General features: G+C 36.1%; 1 pseudogene; it reads right to left on the minus strand.

The window, feature by feature from the left end:
* Positions 1 to 15,299: 15,299 nt before the first annotated feature.
* LOC128930382 (heterogeneous nuclear ribonucleoprotein A1-like) lies at positions 15,300 to 16,402 on the minus strand (annotated as a pseudogene).
* Positions 16,403 to 17,555: the final 1,153 nt, after the last annotated feature.

Below are 17,555 nucleotides of genomic sequence, written 5' to 3' on the forward strand. Positions count from 1 at the left end.
AACAGGGAAAGAGTTGTTCTTCCCTGGAGACTTGGTGCTTGTTAAGTCTCTCCCCTCAGACTCTCTCTCTAAGCCCATCGTGGGAAGGACCACTTTCAGTTCTTCTGTCTACCCCAATGGCAGTTAAGGTGGTGAGAATTGACTCGTGGATTCATCACACTCGGCTGAAGCCTTGGACACCTCCTGAAGAAAATCACAGGCCCCCCACCCCATAGCCTGAAGTTCCCAGAGACAACCCTTCACATACCTGTGAGCCTTTAGAGGATCTAGGTTTGCTCTTCCAACGAGATCTCCAGGTAAGTAACTATTCATAAGTCTAACGTACATCCTGGCATTAACAGGATATCACTCTTAACTTTGCTATCTACAACTGAACTCTCCAACCCCAGTTATCCCTTTCATAGTGGAAGGGAGGCCTGGAAAAGTAGGACAAATTGGCACCAGCATTAGAAAAGTTACTATCTCTAGTCAGTTACTATAAGCTGTATCAGGAGTTAAATAACATGAAAAGGTTGCTGATTCGCTCTGCAAAGGCAGAAACAGCTTAACTCTTTAGCTGCCGTAGCTCTTCAAAGTAGAAGGGCCCTAAATCTGCGAACAGCAGAGAAAGAAGGACCCTGTCTCTTTTTAGGGAAAGAATGCTGCTACTTTATAAACCAATTGAGTGTTGCCTTAAACAAAGTTAAAAAAAAAAAAAAAAAAAAAAACTCAGGGACCAAATGAAACACTGGGTTAAAGTCCTTCAAGAAACAGAATCATGGGGCTTGTTTAACAACTGGCTGTCATGGCTCTACCCTCTTCTAGGCTCATTTATAAACATTTTATTATTGCTGGCCTTAGGGCCTCTCATCTTTAACCTTCCTGTCAAATTGGTTTCTTCTAGAATTGATGCCATAAGGACACAAAAGATCCTGCAAAGGGAACCCTGGATGTCTTTAGCTCATGAGTTCTATCGTGGACTTCTGAATCAACCTGCACCTCTGGAAGACCCCCTCTGGAGGAAACCTCAACTTCAGGGCCCCTTCTATGCCCCAATTCAGCAGGAAGTAGATAAAGAGTGATGGACGCCCGTGTCCTAACAGTTGTTGGACTTTCCTGTTCACAGTGGGAACTGAGGGACTGTGTTGCATTCTCTTCCACGGTCCACAAGGGGTGTGGTTTCAAAGGCAAGAACTTCCCAGCACCATGCCTCCATTTACCTCCCCATCCGGGAACCCAGAGTTCTTTGTCTAACTTTCCCACCTGCAGGCTAGGTAAAATTGCAGGTGAGATTCCTTTGTTCAGAAAGCCCACCGGAAGCCCTGAAAGGAGGGGCTCTATTTTGGGCAAAGCAGCCAATCCAATATCAAAGTCAAAGATCAATCACTCCAGAGGAAGTTTGAAAGAACTCCTCTCACTGGATGAGAACATGAATGTAGTGGGAATAACTGCAAAGTTAAAACTCCACTGCACCTCACCTGTGTGGCCTCCTTCTCTGGACCCCCTTCCGTGGCAATGTGGGAGCTGTCTTTCCCTCTCTACCTGTGTGGATTTCTGTCGCTGGAATATTCTCCCACAACAGAGCGGGAACTCTGTCTACTTCTGTGTCTTTCTGTGCCTAATAAATCACTATCTGCGAAACGCTTTGGGTCCATGATATTCATAGGAACAGTAAGCCCACCTCACCTCCAGGGCCTCTTCCCTCATTCTTGGGTCAGAGAAGGTCAAGAACTCGGGACACCTGGCTACAATTTCACTCATAAGTGGGTGTTGAACAGCGAGAGCACATGGGCACAGAGAAGGGAACATCACACAACAGGGGTTGGGGGAGGAATAGCATGGGGTAGGGGTATTGGGGAGGGGTAGCATTAGGAGAAATTCCTAATGTAGATGTCAGGATGACAGATGCAGCAAACCAACATGGCACATGTATACCTATGTAACAAACCCGCACGTTCTGCACATGTACCCCAGAACATAAAGTATAAGAAATAAATAAATAAATGCTTTGTAGCTTTTTTTTTTTCTTTGGTCTAAATGGGTGTTTTGGGTTTATATTTTCACCAAGGTAAACTTAAGATACATTAAATTGGAAAGCCTGATTTAACTTACTTTACAATATGTACTGCAATTCGGAGTGCTATATGACAGTAACTTGCACAACTTGCTCCACACATAATCTTATCCCAGTTAACTATTATACATTTGCATGGAGAATGTACAATCACTATAGATATTAATTAAAAGATGAGTTAAGATAAAAACCAGAAGAAACAAAACTCATCATTTGACTTTACAAATGTCTTTCAAAGTAGTATTTTCTAGTATTAGTTAATTAATTGCACTGCAGAGGGATGGGAAAAGTGACTCAAAAAACTGTTTTTAAAATAAAATGCAAAATGGATTTTGAAATAGACTATTTGTGAGCAAATGCTGCAACTGATTAAAATGAATTAAAATCGTATTAAACAGGCAACATTATTGTCATTTTAAGGTATCTAGTCATCGTGTATGCATCTTAGTAATGTTAATTTGATTTTTCATTAGATTTTTTTGTACACTTTAATTTCCTATTTGGAAGTAATAAAAAAAAAGTCCAGAATGAGGGTGGCATTATATTACTGAAGAGTTAACAATGTACTTCCACCAATAGTGACTGGATGGTAGCAGAATCACTAGGAATTTCTCTTTTAAAGCTGTCCAGAGGTAATATTTTATTTATATATTATGGGCAATATCATAAAATAAAACAAAACATAATTGCATCTGCTCATTAAACTTGCTGAAGTAGCAATTTGGTATTTCCGTCCTCTCATCTAGTAATTCAGGAGTACACAAGTAACACAGGATGTTACCAAGTTGCTCATTAAAGAATGTGTTATTTTGAGAGGGAGAGTCACTGGGTATGCAATGGAGAATGACAGGTCAATATTGATTTATTTTTCTTTTTAAATGACAAAGATCATCTAAGAAATCCCAATGTTCCAAAGATGACAAAGACATAACAACTCAGACACATAAACAACAATGACTTCAATTAATGACGGCGGTCAGTGTACATTTCGTTACTGTTGCTTAAAGAATTCGCCAGGATTGTCACGTTTTGATTTTATTCGAAGCAGAGCTATTGACATTACTTTGCCATATGTTACAGCTTGAAACTGGGTAGAATCACAAGTTGATTTGGATTCTTTTTTTTTTTTTATAATATAACCAATGTTAGGGAAAATTATGCTGGGAACATGTTATTTTTCTAAACTGACTTCACAAAAGCTTCTTAGAAAAAATGACTAGTTTGTGCTTAGAAGTATTTCTCTAGTTACTTCACCTACTACATAAATGCGTTCTTTTTAAAATTAAATTTATTCATTTCCTTTTTGAATCTAATGTTTTCCAGTGATTCAGAAACCCAAGAGTACCAAAAAAGGGACAAAGTCAAATCTTTCTCCTAATGTCTTGTCCATTTTTCATTTCCTATACCTTGTACTCAAAATAGCTACTGTTAGTGGTGTTTATGTGCTTTTCAGAATATTTTAATATATGTAAATGCAAAAACTAATGTCCAAATTTTCATATTTCTTGTTGAAGAAAGAGATGTACATTTAGAAAATTTATCTTTTCTGTTATATCCTGAAATAATGCCTCCAATCTATTTCTTACTGTTATTTATGCCTCTCCATGTTCTCTTATATGGCTTTTGCCCAGTAATAAATATTTTTGGGATTACACATTACTTGGAATCTGAAGATTAATCTGCTTCCTATTTAATGCAAAACTGAGTTTGTAAGTTCTTACTCTTCTTATGATTATTGTTGTTTTTGTTGTAAATAATTTTCATAAAAGGGGAAAATACTGACATACATAACTATGTTTATGCTTGAAATCCAACCTAAATTTATATTTTAAGTTTTCTTTATTATTCTCAGACCTGTAATCCTTCTTTCCAACATTACACTTTAAGTGAATATTTCCACAGAAGACTCCATAAAAGAAACTCAAACCACTATCAGATTGGGTACACACATAATTTAGTTATTATACATCAAAATACTTAGATCTAAGTTTTCACAATCACCATTTAAGAATAATAACTACTGGCCACAAGAACTTCTCACATCAAAAAAATCAATTAATTTTTCTGTATTGTGCATATTAACCTTTTTTTTCTATTGCACCCTTTCAATTAGCACTTAATTTCATTTTCTATGCAGCTATTATGCAGATTTTCTTCCCCTTCAGAACCAAACTCCAAAGGAATATTTTACATATTCTCTCTTTCTCTCACTCCAGTCTGGCTTCCACTCAAGCAAGTGTTTATATCTCCTGACTGATCCATCTGTGTGTGTGTGTGTGTATCTGTGTGTATACACACATGCAGTCATGTGTTAATTAAAAGAAGCAGATTCTGAACAATGAGTCCTTAGGTCATGTTTTCATTCTGTGAAAATCATAGTGTATTTACACAACTCTAAAGAGTGTAGCATGCTATACCTCTAGGTTACGTGGTATAGCCTATTGCTCCGACGCTAGACATCTGTACACCATGTTATTGCACTGAATACTGTAGGCAATTGTAACACAGAAGTAAGGGATCTGTGCATCTAAATATGTGTAGCTAAACCTATAGAAAAGGCACAGTGAAAATAAGTTGCAATAGACTAAAAAAAATGGTACACCTATATTCAGCACTTATCATGAATGGAGCTTTCAGGACTGAAAGATGCTCTTGGTAAGTGAGTGGTGACTTAGTGTGAAGGCCTAGGTCATTACCGTACACTACTGCAGACCGTATAAACACTGAATACTTTGGCTACGCTAGATTTATTTTCTTAAATTTATTTTTTACATGATAAATTCATCTTAGCTTTCACTTTTTTATTTTAGAAACTTTTATGTTTTAAATTTTTTGACTGTAAAAACACAACTTCAAATACAAACATATCGTACAGCTATGCAAAAATATTATTTTCACTCTATCTTTATTCCACTAGCATTTTCCTACTTTTAAAATCATTATAGTTTTTAAAAGATATTTGGTTGTTAAAAACCAAAACATAAACCCACACAGTAGCCTAGCCCTACATGAAATCAGGATCATCAATGTCACCACCTTTCCCTTCCACATCTTGTTCAACTAGAAGGTTCAGGAGCAATAACAGCCATGGAGCTGTCATCTCCTATGATAACAAAACCTTCCTCTGGAATGCCCCCTAAAAGAGCTGCCTAAAGCTATTTTACAGGTAACTTTGCTCCTTTAAGTAGAAGGAGAACACTCTAACTATATAATGTATAGTATAATAAAGACATAAACTAGTTAGATAATAGTTTATTACCATTATCAAGGATTATGTATTGTACATAATTATATGTGCTAGACTTTCAAATGACAGCACATTAGGTTTGTTTACGCCAGCCTCCCCGCACACATGAGTGATGTGTTGTGCTACAGGTTTATGACAGCTGTGATATCAGAAGGTGATAGGAACTCCGAAGCGCCACAGAAATCCTATGGTACCCCTAGCATATATGTCATCCATTACTCAAGAAAGTGTTCCTTGTATAGCACATGACTGCAAATATACAATCTGTGTATGTGCCCATATATATACAGAGAGAGTGAGCAAGTGAGAAACAATTGGGGGCCAGTAAGCCCAAAGTTTTGAGGATAGGTCAGTAGCCATGCAACTTTTGAGAAAGGGTTAAGGCTGCAGTGTTTAGGAAGAATTTCTTCTTCCTCAGGGAAACCTCAGTGTCTGCTTTCAAGCGGGTCTTTTAACGGATTTGTTGAGGTTCATCCACGTAATTGAGAATAATCTCCTTTACTAATAGTCAGCTAATGGTGGCACCAATGACATCTGCAAAATGCCTTCACAGCAACAACTAGATTAATATTACATTAAATAAGCAGGTACTAGTCTGGCCACATTTTCACATAAAACTATCACACAACCAAAGGAACTTTTGATTGAATCTTAATCCATCTCAGCTGTTATCACAAACGACCATAAATTGGGTAGCTTACAAATTACAGACATTTATTTCTCGAAGCTCTAAAGGCTGGGAGGTCTTCACATCAAGTCCTGACAGACTTTTGTGTCTGGGAAAGGTTCACACTCTGAATCATTGAATGACACTTTCTCACTCTGTCCTCCCATGGTGGAAGGGATGGGTGAGTTACCTTGCACCTATTTTATACAGGTACTAATCCAGTTATGAAGGCTCTACACTCATGTCCTAATTATCTCTCAATAGGCCTTATTTCTTCATACCATCAACTTAGGGGTTAGAATTTCAACTTAGGAATTTTAGGCAGACACAAACATTAAGACCATATGAAATTGCTTTATTAGTAACCTCAATAACTCCATGTTTCTTATTTCAATTAGGATTTTTTCACTTTTCTCTTGCATAATCTCAAAGCATTATTCAATTCTGCTAATGACTCTTGCCTTCCAGTAATGTTCCTTCATTTTGTTTTCGTGAAACTATAGCACCCAGTTTGTTGTTGTTTTGGTTTTGTCTCTTTTTTTTTTAATGGTTGTTTGTTCCTTGTGACCCTGTTTTGCTTTAGTGTCTTACCTCTCTATTGTAATCGCTCAATTTATTATTTTACACCAATTTTTTTTTTCTTTTGGTGAGATGGTGTTTCCCTCCTGTTGCCCAGGCTGTAGTGCAATGGCACAATCTCGGGTCACGGAAACCTCTGCCTCCGGGTTCAATTGATTCTCCTGCCTCAGGTTCCCGAGTAGCTGGGATTACAGGCATGTGCTCCCGTGCCTCGCTAATTTTGTATTTTTTCGTAGAGCTAGTGTTTTACTATATTGGTCACTCTGGTCTTGAACTCCTGACCTTAGGTGATCTGCTTACTTTGGCCTCCCAAAGTTCTGAGATTACAGGCATGGGTCTACCAATTATTTTTAAGGTAGAATTTCTCAAGATCAGGCCATAAGCATTAATCTCCTTTCTTTTCTTTTTTGATTAGATATTATCGACATCCATATTGTATAGTATCATTTTATACAAATTACTCGCCTATTTATTTACTTGGGCTAAACAGTTTCTTTCAATTCCAGGTATATATCTATGTTGATGTTTGAAAAGCACCTAAAACTTAATGTGTATAAAACCAAATTTGTATTTTCCTGACTATTGTTTGCTTGCCTAACACTTTTTCTCTTCAAGAGATATCAAATATACAAGACAAATCTTTGAAAATTCCATTTCTTTCAATTGCCAAATAAAATCTAGCACCACAATGTATTCATTTTATTTCCAATACAATGTCTCAAATGACCATTTCCCCAGCCAGCATTCAAATCCAAACTATGATCACCTCTCCTACTCACTGCTGCTGTTTCCTGTTCACTAATTTCCCACCTCAGCTGTCACCATCTCTCATCTTCTCTGTATTCTGTAATCAGAAGTGGTGGTTACATATGCAATCAGATTACACCACTTAACTAAAAACATTATCCTTGAAGGACAAAGACTGACATAGTTTAAAATTTCCTAAATTGGGTCCTACTTAACTGCGTCTGAGTCCATAAGAACCAGGAGAGCCAATAATGGTAAAATCAACTCGATCCTGGGCAGAAGGACTGAGAACCAGGAGAACCAATGAGGTAAATTTTGAATCCAAAGGTCCAAGAACCAGAATCTTCAATGTCTAAAGGCAGGAGAAGAGGGATGTGTCCTAGCCAAGAAGAGAGGACAAAATCCATCTTTACTCTGCTTGTTTGTCCTATTTGGCTTTCCACAGATTGAATAACATCTGCCCACATTGGTTGTGGTGGTGGAAGAAGAAACTTCTTCACTCAGCCTACTGGTTAGAATTCTAATCTCTTCTGGAAATATCCCCACAGGCACAACAGAAACAATGTTTTGTTGTATAAATTTAAAGGATATACATGTAGTTTTGTTACATGGATGTATTGCATAGTGGTAAATCTGAGCTTTTCGTATGCAATTACATGTATGAAGAAGATCATAACTGCTTAAGAGTGTAGCTAAAAAAATATAGTGGGTATGAATGGTGTTTGTATTATGAAGTAATTTTCAACTGAGAAAGATACTTCTGGGCTCCATACTTTTAGGGTCCCACCCTTCCAAGTCGTCAGTGACTATTATTCCACATCATATTCACGTTTACATCTTATTTAGCCCCACTTTTAAGTAAGAATATATGCTATTTGACTAGCTGTTTCTGAGCTGCTTCATTTAGGATAATGGCCTCTAATTTCATCCATGTTGCTGTAAAATACATGATTTATTTATTTTTTTAAATGGCGGTATAGTATTCCATTGTGTATGTACATATATTATATGTATGTCTATTACATAGATAACAATTTATATATATATATATAAAATACATATATGCAATATATATATGTCAAATCATATAGTTTGATTCCATATATTTGCTATTATGAGTAGATACCTGCACTCATATATTCATCACAGTAATAATGTTTCATCAGTTATCTGGGTAACCCTGAACCCAGTAAAGTTGACATAAAAGTTTAACCACCACATTCATTTTATTGCCTGTTACAACAACATGTTCCATGATGTACAACTTGATGTACAACTACATCTAATATAAGATGTCTAGGGTCAAAATTAAGGATTTAAACAGGTTGTTTGTACTAAATAAGAGCATCAAACTCTTTTACATTTGTTTTCACCACATAATGCTCTCAGAGTTGTCCTTACCTCCTTACCTTAAGTATAATGAGAATACACCTTTAGCATCCAAAAGTGTTAAAGTGACTTACCAAATCATAATATATCTCAGAAGCTTCAGAGCTTATGTTTTAGGATAAAATACCCTGATATAATTCATATAGGGAAATAAAAACCAAAGTAATGAAGTGTTATCTAAATATTTTATATTAGAAAATATACTTTTCTAGGCAAAAATAGAATTTGGCACCTAAATTGTACATAGGCTAATTTACTATTTGTATTGCTTCATTTTTTCTAAATGAAAGATGTTATTCTTTGGACTAAACACTTTGTGTGTGTTCATTACATTAAATTTTTGTTTGTTTTATTTTTTAACTTTTGTGGTTATATAGTAAGAGTATATCTTTATGGGGTAATTGAGAGGTTCCAATACAGACATGCAAGGTGAAATAAGCACCTCAAGGAAAATGGGGTATCCCTCCCTCAAACCTTTATTCTTTGAGTTACAAACAACCCAGTTACAGTCTTCGAGTTATTTTGAAATGTGCAATTATTATTGATGATAGTCACTCTATCATGCTATCAACACTATTATTCATTCTTTCTAACTTACATGAACAGAACAATTATGACAACATTTATCTAATGGAGAACTGAAGTAATTGGTTATTTTTGTGTATATGTAATTTCATTATGAAAAAGATCGTAAATGCTTAAAAGTGTAGCTAAAAAAAATAGTGGGTATGAATGGTGTTTGTATTATTAAGTAATTTAAACTGAGAAAGATACTTCTGGGCTCCATACTTTTAGGATCAAATATTTCTCAGTGTAATAATTACAGCAAGACATATGGGCAATCCAGTCTCACATGAATTGCTCCTCAGTTAAAGTCAGGCATTTTGGGGAGTTGAATTAGCTCTTTCAGGTCATTAGACACCATTTAGAAAATCACTTCTTTTTGCAATAATGGAAAAGTGTAAACGAAATAAGTCCATTAGGTTCACGTGCCACCTGATGTAACTGGAAAGTGTAGCAGAAGCATGCTAAAAGGAATGTGGATTCCCCTGAGAAATCAAGAGCTAAAAACACTAATGAATCAGATTAGATTGTGGGTCGTCAGTATTGGTTGGATTAATGATTTTCTTTAAATCAAGAAACAAGTTACTATGCTCTGCTAGCACCCATTTAACCAAGTAAACAAAAAACAATCCCTAATTATAGAAGAAAGAGAAACATTAAAAAAGCACTAAGTCAAAGCATATATTTGTTGTTAACAAGCTACGGAACTATTAGTACATAAAAGTGTCTCTGTTTGAATGTATGCATACGCAGTAAAAGAAAATAGGCCACAGGAGTGAAAGAAAAGCACTTTAAACTTTCAGCTTTGCGTAGTTTTCTGTAGGAATCATTAAAATTTTACATCAATAGAATACACAATGTTGAGTTTATGTCTTATTTAGAAAGATAACAAAGCCTTGAAATGTTTGAAAGAAGTCAAACGTAGTTTTGAATTATTTGTCAATTATCAGATTACAGTTTTTCAGAATCACCCAGCTATGGAGAAGCATATTTTACAACATACTAGAAAAATCGAATTCATATATATATATAATTTGATGAAAATCAGACTGTCTTCAGAATTCAGGTCTATAAATTAACTGATTATCATCTTTGGCACCTTCTTTCTATATACAAAATGCTATTTTCCCATATTCTTTCCTGCCCGATTGTTCTACATCTTGTAGGTATTGGCATAATGTCACTTTTTCCAGGAAATTGACTCCCAGTGACAAAAGCGGATTAGGTATGTGTATGATAATCTCTAATTTCAGTCTTTACTTTGTCTTTAGAGCTTATTGCACTTTGTAATCATGCAAACATGGTATATGCTCAATAATTCCCTAAATGAGGAGAAGACCACAAAGAATAGAAAGGTAGAAATAGTATTCAATAGCAGACTGAAAGTGGTGCATTTGAAATGGACATTCTCTTGTCAAAATTCATCATGTAGCTATTCAGCAATGCTCTCTTGAAAGGAAGAGAGTGGCATTAAGTAGATTTTAATACTTCGCTATTTTCTGTTCATTTTGATTTTTTTTTTTTTTTCCTGAGACAGAGTCTCAGCTCTGTTACCCAGGCTGGAGTGTAGTGGCATGATCTTGGCTCACTGCACCTCCATCTCCCAGGTTCAAGCGATTCTCCTGCCTCAGCCTCCTGAGAAGCTGGGATTACAGGCACACACTACCACACCTGGCTAAGTTTTGCATTTTTAGTAGAGACGCAGTTTCACCATATTGGTCTGGCTAGTTTGGAACTTCTGACTTTGTGATCTGCCCACCTTGGACTCCCAAATTGCTGGAATTACAGCAACTTCACTGTTTTCATATGCTTTCTAATTGGTATTTATAAAATTATTAAATCATAGGACAATGAATACTTTTACATTATCATAATTGATGAATCATTTTGATGTATACTTCTTTCCATATGTTTCTTTATATTGAAATTCATTTGCCAAATTAATCACTCCATAATAATTAAATTCATGATTCGTAACTATTAATTGTGTTCTAATTGGATCACCTATAAAACATATTTTAATATTTCAAAAATGTTTGTGGGAGGCACCAGTATGGAGGACATTAATGTTATTTTCAAATTTCTTTGTAATTTAACTGCACTTTTTAGTTGTAATTGAATGCCTTTTCTTTTATGAGAAGACATCAAATTTTATTCAAACAACTATGTGCTATTAAGAAAACAGTGAATTAGCAGAAAAATTGTGGCATTAGTAAAATTTAAGTTCTTCATGTAATAAACAATAACCTTTCTACCATGACATTGAAATTTAACATTTATTAGAGAATTATTATCTATAGTTAAAATAGATTTCAGTTATGCTCTTTTATTACTGTTATAATAATGATTAAATTTTAGCTATGGTTCTAATGAAAAATAATAAACAATATTTGTGAAAATATGCAGATAGAAATCTCAGCATGTTTATAAAATAGTTCCTCAAAAACAGTATATGGAAGAAATTTTCGCACAAAATGGAAAATAGGCAAAAAGATGCATATATGTTTTAAAATATGTTATGTTTTGGGCTGCACACAATTTTATTGTTACTAACCATTAAAGTCACCCTTGTCTAATTCACCTGATTATTCTGTGGTTTTTAATCTGTTTTACCTAAACACTACATTTATCTCAATTGTCTTCTTTGTATATGAGACTCAGTGATAGGACTGTAGGTATATTTATATTATAAATAGACAAGAAGAGTTATGATAAGCATTAATATTAAACAAAAACAAATTATATCATGCCAGGCTCAAAGGTACACCACCAGCCGCTTTTGATCAGCTTAAGATGATGAGACTATTTGAATCCTATTTGTAGAACCAAGACTTTAGAAGGCCTGCTCTCTACAAACAATCCAATCCAATCTCGCAGCCTAGTCCATTTTAGTCACTATCAGATTGCCCATCATCAGAAGATGGTTATATCTGTGCTTTGCTCATATTTCTTATTTTGACCTCATTTTCCATTCTCCTTCTACTTTTAAAAATATTTTTCTATGCCTCTAGAAATTGGCATCCAGTCGTCAACAGTCACTCTATATGTTTAAATATTTTAAACACGTTTTTCTTACCTCCGTGCTTCCAACTGACACTTGCCATCTCTTGTGAACATTTTCTTCTACAGCCCTTTAAGGTCATGGCCATCAACACACACACACACACACACACACACACACACTCCTTACACAGCTCCTTACACAGCTCAGATACTCAAAGGAACAAAATAGCACTTATTATGATTTCAGTGCTGAATTTCTCACTCGTACTTTTTTTTTTTTTTTTTTTTTTGAGACAGAGTCTAGCTCCATCGCCAGGCGCCAGGCTGGAGTGCAGTGGAGTGATCTGGGCTCACTGCAACCTCCGCCTTCTGGGTTTAAGCAATTCTCTTACTTCAGCCTCCTGAGTAGCTGGGACTACAGGTGTGCACCACCACACCCAGCTAATTTTTGTATTTTTAGTAGAGATGGGGTTTCACCATGTTTGCCAGGATGGTCTCCATCTCCTGGCCTCGTGATCCACTGCCTCGGCCTCCGAAACTGCTGGGATTACAACTTGTACTTTTAAAAATTCAAATCCATACGTTTGATATAAATCTTGCCTATTTTCTCATTAATGACTCAGTATTTAGCTCTTCCTTTTTCTCTCCCTCTTTTATTTTTCAGAAAAATCTCAGCCCTGACTATAACTAAATGTTTATGGACTTGAAAAGATGCAGCTGAAAAGCTGAATATTGCTGAAAAAATATTCAGCAATACTGAATGCATTGTCTTAAATATTAAGATAACAAACTTTAAAAAGTACTCAAAATTTTTAAGTAATCTCTTTATCTTCCTGTAGTAATATCAGTTTTTCTAAAATAATTTCAAACCTCCTCTCCTTTCTCCAACATCCCCTAAAGACTCTTCATTCTTTGATGATGACTTTACCAAATATTTTACATATAAAAGTAACTGCTACAAAAAAAGTCCTTTATCAATTTCACCATCTCACTTACATCTGTACTTAAATACCTTGTACTTCCCATTGAAATAATAAAGGGATTTTAATTGGCAACTCTGCCACTGAAGCCCTAGTGCCAACGAGTTTGCCTTCTCGAGGATGTGGCTCTCATACTTTTGTTTGTTTCTCCTGCATCTTCACTTTCTGCCATTCACTGGGTCATTTCCATTAAAATAAAAAGAGGTATATTTTTATCCTTCCAAGAGAGTATTGCTGAATAGCTACATGATGAATTTTTTTTTAACAAATCTTCCATTGCTTTGTTCTATCAGACACTGTGCCATTCTCCTACATAACCACCCAGCAACACTTCTTCAGATGTGCTTGTTTGTACCTTCGTGTCTCCCATTATCACCTCTAACACTCCAAGACATTCATGCTTCTACTGCAATAAAATAGTTTGCATCACCATCTATTATGTCATCATCTCACCAAATTCTCAACAGCATTTCACCTTCTTTCCCACTTGAAAGACTTTCTTCTTTAGATTTCTATGGTATCATAGCTGTTCTTTTACATCACCACTGCTTCTTCTCAATCTCCTTCGTTGGATTCTCTTTCTATATCAGACTTTTAAAAGCTGCAAAGTTCTAAATCATTTTCTCCTCACTAGGGGTGACTAGACAATTGCACGATTTTAATAACATTTATATGTGAGTAAGTCTTAAATTTGTATTTTTCAACAACGCACTTTCTCTGAACACCAAAGCTGCTTTCTTGATAAATTCACGTTGATTTGTAATGGCACTTTCAACTCAACATGACCAAAATCAAACACTTAAAATGGTTTTCTAACCATCTTAATGCCTCCTTAATCATTACGTAGCAATGGCATACATTTCTGGACAACTTTTCTCCACACCCAACATTAACCACATCAGCCATTCCTACTTTTTCAACATAGAAATTTTATCACAAATCCATCCACCTCTTACCATGTCTATTACTAGTCGAAGCCACCTCATCTCTCACTCAAAAACCTGTAGCAAGCTTGAAATTGATCACTTTGCTCCGAATCTTTTCTCCTTCATGGTCTGTTCTCCCCAAAGCACATAGTGTAAACTTTCAAAAGATCAAGTATGATATTGTAACTCTCTTGATTAAAGCCTTCTGACTTCTTCTCATTATACTTAATAAAATAAAAAAGCCTTAGCATAGATTTTCAACTGGCCTTTCTTGATCTGGCCTGCACTTCCCCTCTCCTCCTCATTAACTGTGTTCTAGTCACACCTGTCTCTATCTCATGACAGTCACAGTTGTTGCTTCTACCGCTTGGCAGGCACCGATGTTCTCCTGGCTGTTCTCTTCACAGCTCAAATGTACCATCTTCAGAGAGGCTATCACTACTGAGTTTAACTAAAATGCTGCCTCCCATGTTCCCTTATGAGTCACTCACTTAATCAAGACCACCTTCACACTCTCATTGCTATGCAATCTTCATTACAAATTTCAGTATTCTAAATTGTCTTAACTATGTATCGGCTTCTTATTTATTAACTGACTTATCCTTGCAGAACATAGTTTACGTTGGACATAGACTTTTCATAGATACTGCTTTTTTCCCAGTGTGCCCAGATCAGTGCCTGTCATATGGTAGACAATACATGTTTGTGTCATTGTTAACTGATTCTTTTAATGTGCCCACATATAATCGTTTTTTTCTGATTGTGTCATCATCATCACCATCATCACTATCTTTTTTTTATTAAAAAGACACATTTACTCAGCATCATGATTTCACTATTACATTTAGCAATCAATAGCATTGGTGCAAAAAATATATATCTTAAAAGTCTTTGTTGTAAAGCTTTACACTTTCCACAGAGTGAGAACTAAAATAACATGTTATACAAGTAGTCAAATATACAGTCCTCTAGATTTTTTCCCATAAACATGAGTATTTGTCTAAAATATGGTTTTCTTTTTTTTGTAGCAGCTAGGCCCTGCCACCACTGTGCTTGGCTGAGTTAACAATTCTGTGGTAACCTGTAGCTTCCCTGACACTTCTCTGGCTCTTCTTTCCTGCTAAGCTTTGTTTCTTGACAGTAATTAAAATTTTTTGCCACTATCTTAGCTACTGCTACTACTGAAACCATCATAGGCCCCTTGGTTTCATGGTTTGGCAAAGTATTGGCCTTCAGCACCACAGGGGTCAGAGATTCTGTCTCCAAAGTTTCCTTCTTTCATGGGTCCAAAATTTGAAGGCTGATTGTTATAATTGCCAAAATAATTGTAGCTTCCACCACCACCAAAATTGCTTCCACTAACACTGCCAAAGCTGCCTCTGCCTCTATTGATATAGCTGTCATAGCTGCTATCCTGCTACAGCCACTGCCCTGGTTTTCATCACCCTCTTTCCACCACTTTCGTAGCCTCTGCTCCCTCCAGAGTAACCAGGTTTACCTCCCCCATAACTTCCATCATTACCAAATGGTTCTTATCCCATTGCTACCATATTCACTACCACCATGGCTGCCACCAATACCACCAGGCCCACTTAAGTTTCCTCCATACCACATTGTCATTACAACAAAAAACACCTTCACGGCCACCACCAAAGTTTGCAGAACCACTCCGATCTCTTTGCCTGGAGGAAGCACTAGCCATCTCTTGCTTTGACAGGGCTTTCCTAACTTCACAGCAGGGCCATTCACAGTACAGTATTTCTGAATGACAGTCTTGTCCATGGTCATCAATGGTTACAAAGTTAAAGCTCCTTTTCCTGCCACTGCCTTGGTCCGTTATGATTTCAGTCACTTCAACGGTTTCACACTGTTTGAAATAATCTCTTAGGTGATGTTCTTCAGTGTCTTCTTTAATGCAACCAACAAATATCTTTTTCACAGTCAAGTGGGCACCTGGTTTGTGAGAATCTTCTCTTGAGACAGATCTCTTTGGTTCTACAGCTCTTCCATTCAACTTCCGTGGTCTTGCATTCATGGCTACATCCACCTCCTCCACAGTGGCGTAGGTGACAAACCCATTACCCCTAGAGCGCTTGGTGTTTGGATCTCTCATTACCACACAGTCCCGGAGACTTCCTCATTGCTCAGAATGGCTCCTCAGGCTCTCACTGGGTGTATCAAAGCTCAGTCCTCCAAGGAAGAGCTTCTGTGCTATTCTGGATCGTTAAGAGACTCTGACTTAGCCATAATTGCAGAGAAGACAGACTATTATGGTGCTTCCTTGGCAGCATCTATGGGCAGCATACCTATTATTTAAACTCCAATTTTCTAATTGTGTTAGAAGTCAGAACAACATAAGTAAATAATATAGTTTCTGTCCTCAGAATGTATTGTCTGAAGGATGACATAGGAATCAAGGAGAAAATTATAGTATAATCTTTTAATCTTATAAATGTATTCCTATACCAGATATTCATTGGAGGCCTAATACATGTCCCAGGCATTGGTCTACATACTAAGATTACAGTGGTCAATAAAATAGTAAGTATGTTCCTGTAGGTAACTCAAATCTTATGGTGGTAATATGCAATATATAACAATAGTAATATAACATAATATAAACTTGAAATGTTTACTCTGTATATTCATGCATTTATAAATCTCTTATAAATTGTGATATTGCAAGTCATTTCAGTTAACTTATCCATCTTTGGATAAACTAATAGTCTCAATTTAAGGAAACACAAAACTGAGAATAATGCCCTCCTATGCAATAGCACATAAAGCTATTGGTACCATCCTGGGCTTCTACCTAGTTTTCTTTTTTTTTTTAAAATCTTCAAACTGCTGCAGCAATTTTTATGGAGTCATACAATTTTATGACCAAGAAAAACATTTTTTATCATAAGTAATTGTTTACTATGAACTCTTTGTAAATTATCTGGACTCACTAGATATCTAGTAGACCACCAGGGAAATACATTGTAGCACAAGAATGTTTTGAGATGGACAATATGAGCATATTAGTTGTATTCTTAGGGCACCATATACAATAATGAATAGCCTAAGCAGGTCTGCACAATAGGGTGGCAGTGGGAATTACCCATTCAGGATTCAATGCAATGCACATGTAATGCACATAGCAGAGAGCAGACTGAGAACTGGAGAAGACAGAAAAGCATTTCTAGAAGGTAATAATGTCCTTTTTTACATTTTCTTTACTTCATGCCTTGTCTTTCCATTTTTTTTAATGAAAAGAGTATGCATTCAATAACAGGAGGGAAAGAAGGAAGAAATGACAGAAGGAAAGAGAAGGGAAAAAGAGTAAGTAAAATGAGAGGTGAAGAGAATCTTTAAGAAAATCTCAATGCTGAGTTGTAAAATTGATACCTTCTTTTTG

Source organism: Callithrix jacchus, chromosome 21, assembly GCF_049354715.1.
Source record: "Callithrix jacchus isolate 240 chromosome 21, calJac240_pri, whole genome shotgun sequence".
NCBI lineage: Eukaryota > Metazoa > Chordata > Mammalia > Primates > Cebidae > Callithrix > Callithrix jacchus.